Here is a 14187-nt window from a genome sequence, read left to right as displayed (position 1 = left end):
ACAGATAGACACACTATTGAGCATATTAGCGACAAATAGACATATTATTGAGCATATTAGCGACAAATAGACACACTATAGAGCATATTAGCGACAGATAGACATACTATTGAGCATATTAGCGACAAACAGACACACTATTGAGCATATTAGCGACAAATAGACACACTATAGAGCATATTAGCGACAAATAGACGCACTATTGAGCATATTAGAGACAAAAAAGACACACTATTGAGCATATTAACGACAAACAGACACAATATTGAGCATATTAGCGACAAATAGACAAACTATTGAACATATTAGCGACAAATAGACACACTATTGAGCATATTAGAAAGATACAGACAATATTCTCTATATTAGGATGATACTTCTGTCAAGATTATGAGATATAATAAGGATACAACAGTAATGTTCTTACATCAAGCATTTTGAGTCTTAGCTCAATAATTGTCGTTGTGTGACTCATCAATTTAAACACACTTTCTAGCGTATAATGACGTCGGTTACGCCGTTAAGTTTTTCGAGAAGCACGACTCATCCCAGCCTCATTGGACTCGTCGATTAAGAACTAATTTCCTCACTTCCTGCTCGCCCATGCACTTGATTCCTTGGACCTAATGGTTCTGAGCGAATAACGCGTGAACGCAAACGAACGAGACATCGTTAAAGCTGAATCCACAAGTCGTAGATCAGTGCAAAGCTTGTAACTAAACCCAGAGGTGGTCTGCTTTAAAGTTCGAGGATGTATGAGGCTGTGCTAGAGGAAATGAGTCACTAGCTAATACTGTATCCTGTGATGGAAGAGTCAGAGGAGGAAAAGTCTGCTTTTATTCCGTTTCTTGTACTCGCTTGGGACATTGGAGATAATAAATAAGAAGGAGAAATGCTCCACACTGAAGTTTGAGGATAATTAGGCTGTGGATGTTTTCTTGCACTTTCGGGAACAAAGTTGCAGAAGACGAGCTTTTCGGATATATTAAGTAACGCACTCGTATTATGAACATTACGTACATATACAGCAGTATTGTGGGTCCTTAAACATTAAAGGCTACAAGGACGATAAGGAAGTCCACACGAGGTCCATATTCAAGACAAGTGTCACTTCATCACTGAATTAAATGTGATGAACGCCATTATGGTGTACACAACTTCTGGAAAACTGGCGCAGACACAAGTCAAGTGTTCCTCACATACGTGCCATGACCCAGGTTACCAGACCGACATGACAAAAGCAGAGGAGTTGAAAAGAGTTCTTTTCACCAAGGTCCTAAAATGTTCAACAATGTTCAACAGTACAACAGACTGCTCTAAAGGACGTCTCTAAATTCTGCAGGGGAGAACACACAAGGTGTTCGGGTTTTTTGCACATTACGTACGAATTACAGCGGGGGAAGTAAGTACTGAACGTTTCAACATTTTTTTTCAGTAAATATATTTCCAATGAGGCTATTCACATGAAATTTTCACCAGACATCAGTATTAACTCAAGAAATCTGGAAATATAAAGAATTCACAACATTAAAGTCCATAAATAAAGTTATGTGTAATAAAGAGGAATGACACAGGAAAAAAGTGTTGAACACGCTGACTGAAATGTATTTAATATTTAGTGGAGAAGCCTTTGTTTGTAATGACGGTTCAACACGCTTCCTGTATGAAGAAATTAATGGGCCACAGTATTCAGGTGTGATTTTGGCCCGTTCTTCTAAACATATTGTCTTTAAATCTTGTTCAATTGGATTTGAGTCAGGTGATTGACTGGGTCATTCTAACACCTTGATTTTTTTTCTTTGAAACCAATTGAGAGTTTCCTTTGCTGTATGCTTTGTATGGTTCTCCTGCTGGAAGCTCCACTCACGTCTCATCATCACCATCCTGGTGGATGGCAGCAGATTCTTCTCAAGAATCTCCCGGTAAAGGGCTCCATTCATCGTTCCTTCAATTATATGAAGTCTGCCAGTACCATGTGATGAAAAACAGCCCCACACCATGATGCTTCCACCTCCAAACTTCACTGTTGGTGTAGTGTTTTTAGGGTGATGTGCAGTGCCATTTCTTCTCCAAACATGGTGTGTAGTATGACAGACAAAAAGTTCAATTTTGCTCTCGTCTGACCAGACTACACTTTCCCAGTATTTCATAGGCTTGTCCAAATGAGTTGTAGCAAACTTTAAATGAGCTTCGACATGCCTTTTCTTTAGTAATGGAGTCTTGTGAGGTGAGCATGAGCAGTGGAGTGCATTGCCTATTGTTTTCTCTGTGACGATGGCACCTGCTGCCTCTAAGTGTTTCTGGAGCTCTTTCCGAGTGGTCCTTGGCTCTTGGGCTACTCTTCTGACTATTCTTCTGACTCCCTGGTCAGAAATCTTGCGAGGAGCTCCTGTGCGTGGCCGGTTGATGACGGAGTGATGTTGCTTCCACTTGCGGATAATGGTCCCAATGGTGCTTACTGAAAGATTCAGAAGTTTTGAAATGCGTCTGTATCTGATTCCATCAATATGTTTTGCAACAATAAGGTTGTGAAGGTCTTGGCAGAGCTCTTTGCTTTTACCCATCATGAGATGTTTCTTGTGTGACACCTAAGTAACGAAAATAATCCATCAATTTACTAACCCAGATGATATTAATTTGCACAGGTAAAGACAAGCGTTGAATGTACTGTATGTAATTGTGTGTTTTTGTGTTGTACAGATTAGCTGAAGAAAGTATGTTGTCTGATTAGCTTTGATGAAATAAGAAAAAAAAACGATGAAATTAAAGACTGCTCTTTTTGTTTCTTTTTTTGCACACCTTTCCATTAGAACGATCTGAGCTCTTTATCTTAAATTCTTTTTCGGTCTCCCTTTATCAGTTACGCAGCAGGCACCACCAAGCTGGCCTACGAGATTTCTAAAACTGGATCTGCTTCGGAAACTCAATCTCTCCCTCTCTCTTTTCTCTCTCTCTCACTCTCCATACATCCCTCTCTCTTTGGCTTTTGAACACGTTTCCGTCTCCCAGGTCTTGTCTTTCATTTGAAAAATCCAGTCTGTAACATTATACATCTACCCCAGTCTCTCTCTCTCTCTCTCTCTCTCTCTCTCTCTCACACACACACACACACACACACAGTGTTACTGGCAAACGGCAGTGCATTTTCCAGACTCTTCCATAAATATAGGGCATGTGCCGCAAGCCACCTCGGAGGACTGAATCAGCAAGCAATGGACGGGATGTGGTGTGTGTGTGTGTGTGTGTGTGTGTGTGTGTGTTAATGACTATGTACTAGAGAACACCTACAATTTATGTACTCCTGATTTGTTTATTTAGCTAATGGGCTTTCGTGGCTAATTCGAGTAAATGACATCATTAGCATGTCGTGACATGACAGGAAGCAGTAATTTGCTTAATGGACTAACCATTTGGCAAACGTTGCTCTTAGCTTAGCACCGCTGAACGACCATAAGCAAGACAAAAGTCACAATGATACGATCACTTAAGTGCCGTCTGTGTACGACGGGTTACAGTTTACACGCTGGGAATTTGACGGTTCGCTAGCTAGCTTGCTCATGTGCTAGCAGAAATGTGATGATTAGCAGAACTCCCGTCATCACTTACACATTTCAAAGTAACTGAAAGAAACGGTGGTGTTGTTTGCGGAACAAGATTTCCATTCGAAAATTTCTATGTCGTAATTACGATCAATCACGGAGACGGGTGTGGCTTTACGATGTCCTCACAAAATATTCCACAAGTACTACATGCACTTCGGTACGGTAATTGATCTTTGTTACAAGCGCTTGTTGTATGAGGCATGGCTTGCTTATTAATAGGTCATTTTTAGACAGTTGACCGTTTTAAACATAGTCTGTTTTGTTGTTTTCATTTTGAACATGTCCTGGAGTTAAAAGAAAAATTCCCCACAGGATACGACAGAATCGTTTTTTGAGAATGAAATTTTCATAAAGTTGTCAATATTTATCACGTCATCATTATGAGATGAATCTATATTATATGTAACAACACTACGGAGGATTTGTAGTAAGCAAACTCAGTCAAACGGTATACGTTTTGAAATATTAAACACTATTGATCTAGTCTTGTCTGCCATCTTGAAACGGATGTCTTCTGGGTAATCAACGCTCATCCCCAGTCTACATTCTGCTCGAGCCGACAGTGTAACGGAATGGGCTTTGGTGAAAGATGATTAGAGCGTGTTTAAATCAGGATTGGAGCGCTGCCTTTTATACCCAGACCTTATTAGCAATTAGCAACAGGTCTCTCTCTCTCGCTCTCATCCCATCTGTTCTGCATCATGCAAAATAACAAGTAGCCATCTATCATCCTGCCTCGTGTTTCATGCCTCGTTTTATTTTCGCTGCATGGATTTCCTTGGATATTGTACACAGTACGCTGAGTGAAAAAAAAAACTCCCTGTACAACTGTGGATTAATAACATGTTGATGTGTTAGTGGAGAAGAGCGCATCAGATTTAAAGAGCTGGGCATGGCTACATTAGAAAATAAATAAATTAATTAATTAAATAAACAAACGTGTTCCCGCTAACTAGCAGTATATATATATATATATATATATATATATATATATATATATATATATATATATATAAGCTAATTTCGTACAGAACAAATTAGCTACTTTCTATGTTTATGTTTTGAATAGTTAAAGTAGAGCAACCTATAGTAACATAAAACTTATACACATATTTTAATTTTAATAAGTAGCTAAAAAACATAGTGTCATACTCACAATAAAGTATGACTTAATTAAGCATAACTTCTTTACTTTAAACATTTAACTATATTGTAAAGTTTTATATAAATATTTGCAAACATAATTGACACATTATATTGTACTGTTTGCATTAGCTTGTGTGCTTGTGTCCCAGATGGAGTAAAAGAGTGTGTGTGTGTGTGTGTGTGTGTGTCTGTCTGTCTAATTTAGGACATTGGGTTTGATGATGGAAGCCCACATATAATTTAATTAATTACATACTGTACGCATACATATAATTACGATCGATGAATAAGTTCTTGCTTTCCCGTTTTCAAGATGTCCAACAGATATCATTATGCTGTCAGTCTTGTGTTGTGTGAACGTACTTGTGTTTGTGTGTGTGTGTGTGTGTGTGTGTGTGTACACATATTTAGGTCTTTGTGCAGAAATGTCCTCAGAAATATACAGTACTTTTACAGATTTGATTTTATTCTATTTCATTTTAAAGCAATGGTGAAGTCGTGTATCTGAGTAAGCATGTTTTGGTATCTTGCTGGTGATTATATGTCCTCACAAAGATAGGAATATCTGCCAGTTTTTGACCTTATGGGGACATTTGGTAGGTTCCCACAGGTCAACATTAAAAAAAAAATGTTTCGTCTTGGTTACCGAGGTTACAATTAGGGTTTAAGTTTATATATACACACGTGTGTGTGTATATATATATATATATATATATATATATATATATATATATATTATAATAACATATATATAAATACATACATATATAGAATTATATGTATTATTAGGTTTATGTAGAATATCATTAATTAGCTAGAGTAATATAAAATAATTGTGCCAATGGAAAGTCATCTCTAAGATAAGAACAGTAAGAAAAATTTCGTTTCATAGAACTCATTCTACCAATTTAAAGCACACACCACTTCCCACATTTGTATGCTTTTTCTATGTTGTCAATTTCTACATTCAAATGTCCCACATTTCCCAAATGCAATAATTGATTGTACTTTAACTTTCAAGTTTTTAACATTTTTCTCATTTTATTAAAAATATTGCTTTTATATCGAAATATAACGTGGTTCTAGTAGGAAATTTCCTAAAATCTGATATTGTGACAACATTGCAAACCAGATAAAATGTCGAGCAACGATCGGGATACATGTTTAACAAGCTGTAGCTGCAATATGGTGTGTTTAATTTGTGCTAAATTCCAGGTGTCACTTGTATCCTGCATAATTCATGAAGTATTTATCTGGCACGTTTAATCTGACAGTATTCTTGTGTATTAACAATCTGACCAGTGAGTGTGTGTAATGAAATGTTTAGTGTAAAGTGAAATGATTGGTGTTTTTTGGAGTGTACTTTTGGATGTTAATCTTTTGATATCGCCAAGTAAATGCCAGGAGAACTTATCAACAAAACACTTAGCATCTAATTTTTCACTTTTTAAATTCGCACAAGGAGTTTCTCTTAGACTCCAATTAATAAATAATAAGGATAAAATATATCCAGTATGTTCAAGTCATTCATTCACGTTCATTCGTCATCATTCAGAATATATAGAATAAAGTTCAGAATGTGCAATAAGATGATTTGAATGTAGAATAAAATGAAAATAAAAGATTTGCTTTATTAGTCTTTATAATGCATTCATTAATTATATACATTTTTATGTATTTCCAGTGATTTTGAAATTAACCAAAGAAATTGTATTTTTGGCCATGAATTATTAATAACACACTAATTATTAAGCATGAATTATTAACTTTGTTATTTAGTTATTTGAAGTTTCAATTGTATAAATTGTCATTTTCTTAATTATTATTGCACCGTCATCACTGTTGAATTCTCAGTTCTGATTGGTCAGAAGGTAGTCCCAGTAATTCAGCTATAAAGTTAATGTTAATGTACTCGTTTGGATACGTTATCGTTTCTACAACAACTCAAACAGGGATTTGTCTGGTGGACTTTCCACATAAGTGGATTTTTTTCCAAAATAAGTTAAGTTTTCACAGTATAAGGAGATGACTATTTAATATTTATAGAAGGAGTCTCCAGTGTCAGCGGTAGTGCTTTCCAACATGGCAAATTCTTTAGAATTATTTCTAATTTGTCTGCATTTTAGTCTTTTTAACTTCAAGTGAGAGAACAAATTGAGGCTGGTGATGGATCGACTGTTTATAGCTGCTAGAACGGAACAAGAATGAACTTGTTTTGCGGACACTCCACAACAGTAAATGTAACTATAAAAAGTAAGAACATTTGTGGTGTAAAAGGAATAAAGCGCTTCAGGACATGCTGTTATTAGGAAATAATCCACGATTGAATTTTAAATATATATATATATATATATATATATATATATATATATATATATATATATATATATATATATATATGCCTGTAAAATAAAGTCAAAGAAAAGACAGAATGGTGTCAAAAATAATTAAATAAAAAAATTTCTACTTAGATATATCAATAATATTATAATGAGAAGTGCTAGAAAACTTTTATTCAGGATATCTTCACCTCCTATCACCTTTGTGCAGTGTATAATTATATAACAATTATAAGACCATCAAGAATAATTCAAGACAAATTGGATAATTTCAAGCTTAAAATCGTCTTATTCTACACGCAGATCATTTCGCATAATAAACAATTATCAGGCAATAGAACGAGACAATTTCAAGAGAGAAATTAGGATGAAAATATGTAAAAATAAGCTTAATAATCTTATATTTGTTTAAAAACAAGCTAATAAAAAGAAATTGATAGTTGAATTTGCGATATTTTTACTTGCCAAGATATATTTTTGCAGTTACGAGCATTAAACAGTAATACACAGAACCGAGTCAACATTTGGTGTGAGTAAACACCTGTAAAAAAAAATGCATCGGGTTCTCGCAGGTTCACTGGGGTACAATTGTATGAAGAAATTGTACAAAAAAAAAACATTTCCGCTAAAGTAAAATGTTGACAAATTGACAAAATATTGACAATTTATCCACTATTACCTGTCATCAAATTTAACAGAGTTAAAACCTTTTTGGGATAAAATCCCTTTGATGAAAGTCTGACTACACACACACACACACGTAGGTGAAGAGTACACTATAGCCATACACAAACCTCACTATCTTTCTCACACACGCATATCTTTTGTAATTTTCTTATCAGATGCTTAGAGAGAAATCCAATCAATCTCAAGTTTGCAGCTGAATTACCTTAACTAATGACACCCTATACGCTCCAGTGAGCTGTGTGTGAGTGTGTGTTCTGCAAATCTTACTTAGTATACGCCCCTTTGTTACAGCTCTTCATCACTAGATCAAAAAGGCATAAATTAAACATGATGTGAGTGTGTGTGGTTGTGTGAGTGAGAGAAACGAGTGTGTATTTGTATTTTTATATATCTGTGTTTGCATATTGTAAGATGTGTAGTGTGAGAGCCAGTATGACTATGACTATGAGACTATGACTCCCTCTGTGTGTGTGTGTGTGTGTGTGTTTGTGTGTGTGTGGAGTGTAAAACCAATTCACCCTTCACTTTGTCACTACATCAGCGAGTAAGTGTCACAATTTGTCAACACTAAAGAAAGCAATTCCAGGCCTCAGTGCCGATGTTATATCACAATACAAGCATGATCTCTCTCTCGCTATCTCACTCACTCACTCACTCACACACACACACACACACACACACACATAAAAACAGCACAATGCGCTTTATGCACCGCTCGCATCATGATTTGCATACCTGTGTGTGTAGACAAGCGTTTCCAAACCTCGTCTGGCTCGACCAAGCACAAACGCTGCAAATTGAAAATCGCTGAATAGATTTTACAGTAATTAGGGCTGGGACGATGGATCAGTAATGACCGTACACTGTGATAATTAAACCGGAAATTGTTCTACCGTTAAAAGTTTTGCTGTTTCAGTTTAGCTGTATAAATGACATCATCCAAAATGCCTGCCTGTCAGTATACATTATAACAAATAAACAACAAATGAGAGCAGATACTGTAATATCATGGTAATTAACCAATAAATAAATCAGTCCGTACAGGATTTCGCAGAGTTTTTTTTTTGGGACTGTTGAGGCCAAAAATTCTTGATTTTGCTGCGACTCTTTTAAAAATGTGTGGAGTTTTTTGTGCTTTTTTAGTCTTTCACAGCGATGTTTGTCGGTAAACGGGACCTTTCAGCTGTACGCCTGTTCGACGCACGTGAATCGAAGAGGGTGTTGTGACAACGTCACATGACCAAATCTGTGGTCTGAATATTGCGGAGTTCGCTTAATTTTGTGTTAGTCAGGGTGTAAACCCTGGAGGGGCCGATATAATATGCCTCGGGTATACAATTCTTTAATAATTTCGTATTCTTCGAGAATTGAACAATTACGAAATCCCCAAAACTGTACAGAGACATTACGGTCATTTTTTTTGTTAAATATGTATAAATATAAAAACAAATTGTTATGAACATTCTGTAACTTGTAGCACAAAATATCAGAATATAACGTGCGGCAAAATATGTACTGAATAAGAAACAAACAAAATATTAAAATACAGCTATAAATGTAGTATATTCCTAGGTTATTCATAATAAGATTTTTCAGTTTCTAGAACAAATCTGGTTTTTGCGCTTACTGAACATACTGTGCGATCTGCATGGAAAAAATATTAATGAAAATTGATCAAACTCAGTACATCATTGAAGAAAACTGAAGCTACAGAAGAAAACTTACTAGCTTTGATTAACTTTAATGAAGTGTCTGATTGATCCAAATGCACTATATTCACTGTAGTAAGTGAACAATGTCATTTGAACATGTATAGTAGGAAATAAATCAGTTAAACAACAAAAAGCTAATATTCCAAAGGTACTTTATTAGCTAAAATACAGTAATTTAATTAATCTGCATCTGGATTGTTTGCTTTGTTATAAATTGTTACACAACTAAAATTGAAACGAATTGAATTCGCGTATAAGAGATTTGCAGGTCACTTTCAGAATGCAGCATTTTGCAAAACTTCAAGTGATTCATAAACGTGACGTTTATGATATTTTCAGTAGGAATTACGCTTTTAAAGTTCATACCTGCTAGAGGCTGGATTTCCACATTAGACAGCGAATGTGATTATTTATAACGAGGTACATTATAATCTCTGAGTCAGAAAGCTGTAGCTCGGTTTACATGTAAACATTTTTTTTTGTTTTTTTTTTAAAAACAAAGAACAGTTGACAAAACTTCTCCCTGTATATTTGGCTTCCCATTCCTATTTTTTTTGCGTGTTTGCATGTAAATTTGCATCTGAGGCTGTAAGACTGTCTGGCAGGTAAACAACAGCTTCACCTTTTATTTTTTGTTTATACAGTCTGAGTCATGAGTTCAAATAAATAAAGACATATTAATGCAGTTTATAAGTGAAAATAATAAAAAGCAATGGACATCTGTACATCCTTGTGGACCAGCTATGCTTGCTCACCTAGCAAATTCTTCTTTGAAGGTTCTGTTACTAGTTAGAACTCAAGCAGCGTTCCACTGAGAAGCTGGACTGTCCGAGGTAAATGTTGGGAGAGGACAGTTATTAATGATTTAACGGTGTGAGTTAGTAGAGAACTTGTATTCCAGTTTGTGTGAAACAATGTTTTTTTGACCCGGACTAGCACTGCTGGGAATGTCTGTGTGTGTGTGTGTGTGTGTGTGTGTGTGTGTGTGCGCGCTGTTGGCACTGGCGATGGCATACCAGATCGATACACATCAGCCCCACTGGCCAGACGAGGTCATCACCGAATCCACTTCACGTGCTTAGAGAACATCACCCAAGCTCTCCACACACACACACACACACACACACACACACGCACACGCACACTCTGTTTGAGTAGCAATAGAAAGACAAAACTCAGCCCATATGTGGACTAATCTGTTAACACAAGCACACTCTGTTTCACACATACACACACACAAGAATATTTTGTCTTTGTTTGTTTGGGTTTTTTTTTTTTTTTAATAAAAGCTGTAGTTTGTGGGGACCTGTTAAATGTCCTCTTACAGTCAAACATTATTCCTATTCCTGTGTGGACATTTTGGTCCTCATAAAGATATAAAAAAAAAAACTTGCCCACACACACACACACGAAAATATTTTGTCTCTTTTAGTTTGTTTAGTATTTTTTAAATAAAAGCTGTGGTTTGTGGGGACCTGCTAAATGTCGTCATAAAGTGAAACATATCCAATATTCCTATTCCTGTGTGGACATTTTGGTCCCCATGAAGATATAAAAAACTTGCCCCACACACACACACACACACACACACACACACAGTAGCACCCTACTGAATCAGCAGTAGAAAGGCCAAACTATTAATTTTTTTCATAAAAACACAATGTTATTCAATGACAGTTTCACATTTTGTTAAATAATGGACCTGAAAAACCATCATCTAGGCTCTCTGAGATTCTCCCTGTAGAGAAAGAAGATCTGTAAGACGTTGTGTAAGAAAACTGCATGAAATCGTACCCGAGAGAAATTAGACAATTTGTATGAAACACAAAAGCAATTGTGGTATGATTTATTTTTCCATCTGTGGTTTTATTGTTTACTGTTCAGTACAGTACTTACTTCGAATCTTATAAACTTTTGACCATCATTATCTTTTTTTAAGACAAAGTCACTTCATTGAATTTCATTGTACAGTCCCTCCAGGATTTGTGATCGCAGAAAATAAGTCAAGGAAACTCTGCAATATTCGGAGGAGCTCATGATTTTTTCAAAATGGCCACAGATTTGGGCCGAGACGCGTCGTGTGACATCATCACGACTTGCAGATTAGTTAAAGCCCTCCTCGATTCACGTGCGTCGAACGCGAGTACAGACGTTACGAAAAAAATACTATTTGTGAGGAAGGAGCAGAGATCGTTGGGGTCTCTGTTGCATGTACGTAGCTAGTACAGTTAGCTTGCTTTGCTAATCCAAGCTGAGAACAACACTAGCACGAAGCCAAGCATGTATCATAAATCAAACAAGCAAGTTGACTTCATACTGTTTAGTGCGTGATTTAATTTGTGTTTTAATAGTTAGCTTGAGAAGATATATATAGCTAGTAGCGTAAGTGCTAGACAGGCCACGCCCACAAGTGACATAAGCAACTTGTTTCTTACGGTTAGACAGTTGAGTCTTTGGTTAAAAAAGTTTACTCAAGTCTAAAATTGCCTTTGTTAAAAAAAAAGTGGACACACACACAAATGATATAAATACATAGAGGAAGAAAACTGGTGAGACAGAGAGAGAGTGAGACAGGAGAGTAAGACAGATTAAGGGGTCTAAAGAGGTCTGTAGAGTTGACACAGCATTCAAGTGCATTCCAGCTCAGACAGAACAAAAGCACGCACACACACACACACACACACACACGCACACACACACACACACAAACAATGGCACAAACTCTAGGGGGATGCAACCGTCGCATCAGCAACCCCCTCCCCCACACACACTTTAAAAACTTTCTCTCTCACTCTCTCACACACACACAAACATACACACACAATGTCTAACGCTATGAGGTACCCAGCGAGCTCTGGCATTTGGCACAGATGCTGAAAATCCACACACACACACACACACACACACACACACACATTAATACATACACACAGTAGTTCTCACTGAGTAGCTGTGGGGGAGGGAATTCTTAATGGAAGCTTTGAAAAATGTCCTAACCTCAGTCTATCTCTCTCTCATACACACACACACACACAACTGTACATCATACATAAAGAACATACAGAAGTGAACAGGTGGCAGTATCATATAACTTTAGTGGACAGCTGTTTGGAGGCCTGACAACTGTGTGTGTGTGTGTGTGTGTGTGTGTGTGTGTGTGAGAGAGAGAGAGAGAGAGACGAGAGACCATCGTCTGCCAGAGACAAAACATCCCTCGCCCATGTACTCTCCCTCCCTCTCTGTCCTTCTCATATCTATGTATTATGGGGACTCTGGGTCCTTATGACACACTAACAACCTAAAGCCTACACACACGCACACACACACACACACATTTGTCTGAAACTTTTGGCTGTCGCACCATCGCTATTTGTTATGGTCCTAAGATTGTGAGGCTCACACACACACACACACACACACACACACACACACACACACACACACAAACATGGTTCAGTATGCCAGGATAGTAAATTTATTGGGTTGTGGGACCTGTGTGTATACATATATGCGTGTGTGTGTGTGTGTGTGTGTGTGTGTGTGTGTGTGTGTGTGTGTGTGTGTGTAAGCATGTGTCTGGGTTTACATACTGCGCAAAAGAGTGGAGCTGCTGCCTGTATGTATGTGTGTGTTTATGTGTGTGTGTGTGTGTGTGCTCCACAGGGTTTTTGTGGCAGGTGAATCTCTTAATTAAACACACACACACACACACACACACACACATACACACACACACACACACGCACACAAGCACACAAGCACACACACACACTCTACCTGGACCTGTAATCAGGCGGTATGATAATTCACAGAGCTGCGCGATGCTCGCGAGCGGACACCGCTACAGCTTCTTCTCATCGCGCGAGCACTCTCTCACTGCAGCAGTGCCTCCAACGGAACCGGCCCGTTCCACACACACACACACACACACACACTGCCGCTGCCCCATGGGAGCCGCTCATCTCCGGTAAACTCTTGTGTACAGGATGCTCCCGCTGTCTCTCTGCGGAATCCCGGCCAAACTTCCCACCAAACCACCGAATTTACCGCAGCGAGACAAACCCACGCGCCCACACGCGCGCGCGCGCACACACACACACGCACACTCGCACGATCTGTGGGACTGACGTTAGCGTACCTACCTCGTTTTCCTCGTTTCTCTCCCTCTCTTTCTAAATCCCGCAGCGCGAGCCTCCAGCTGCAGCACGACTTCTCTCGGTCCCTATCCCGTTCCGGACATCAGTAGCGTCCCGAGAAAGCTCCTGCACAGCGACGTGCACAGCGCAGCGCGCTCACACACACACTGCATGCACATACACACTCACACACACTTACACACACAGAGGAGGGCGCAATCTCGTCTGTCTGTCTGTCTGTCTCTCTCTCTGTCTCTCTCTCTCAGTGTGTGTATGTGTGTGTGTGTGCGTGTGGGGAAGCGTGCTCACTGCCGGTGGAAAGAGGATAGGAGGGGAGGGGAGGGGAAGAGGGGGGGGCAGGTTGGTTGTTCAGGCGCTGATGTTGAAGTGAGCGCGCGCAGAGCGCAACCTACCGGACGCACGCGGAGACTCGAATACGAAACCGCACGCAGTGCGCGAGCTCCACACGCGTCCTCTTCTTGTATGTATCTCGTTTCGTTTAAATAAAAAAAAAACGCAGAACGGGCTACTTGTGAACGCACGCGCTGAGTTAGACAGAACTCGG

General features: G+C 38.3%; 1 protein-coding gene across 1 annotated transcript in view; it reads right to left on the bottom strand.

Annotated features, from left to right (window-relative positions):
- Positions 1–13842, bottom strand: part of fat3a (FAT atypical cadherin 3a) — a 119782-nt gene extending 105940 nt beyond the window's left edge. Inside the window, exon 1 of the mRNA XM_053646524.1 lies at positions 13629–13842. The gene's annotated coding sequence lies outside the window, so the exon portion shown is untranslated. The remainder of the gene's footprint in view (positions 1–13628) is intronic.
- Positions 13843–14187: the final 345 nt, after the last annotated feature.

The sequence above is a fragment of the Ictalurus furcatus genome, chromosome 17 (genome assembly GCF_023375685.1).
Source record: "Ictalurus furcatus strain D&B chromosome 17, Billie_1.0, whole genome shotgun sequence".
Lineage (NCBI taxonomy): Eukaryota > Metazoa > Chordata > Actinopteri > Siluriformes > Ictaluridae > Ictalurus > Ictalurus furcatus.
The sequence above is the reverse complement of the archived record's forward strand: the minus strand, read 5'-3'. Positions and strand labels throughout refer to the sequence as shown.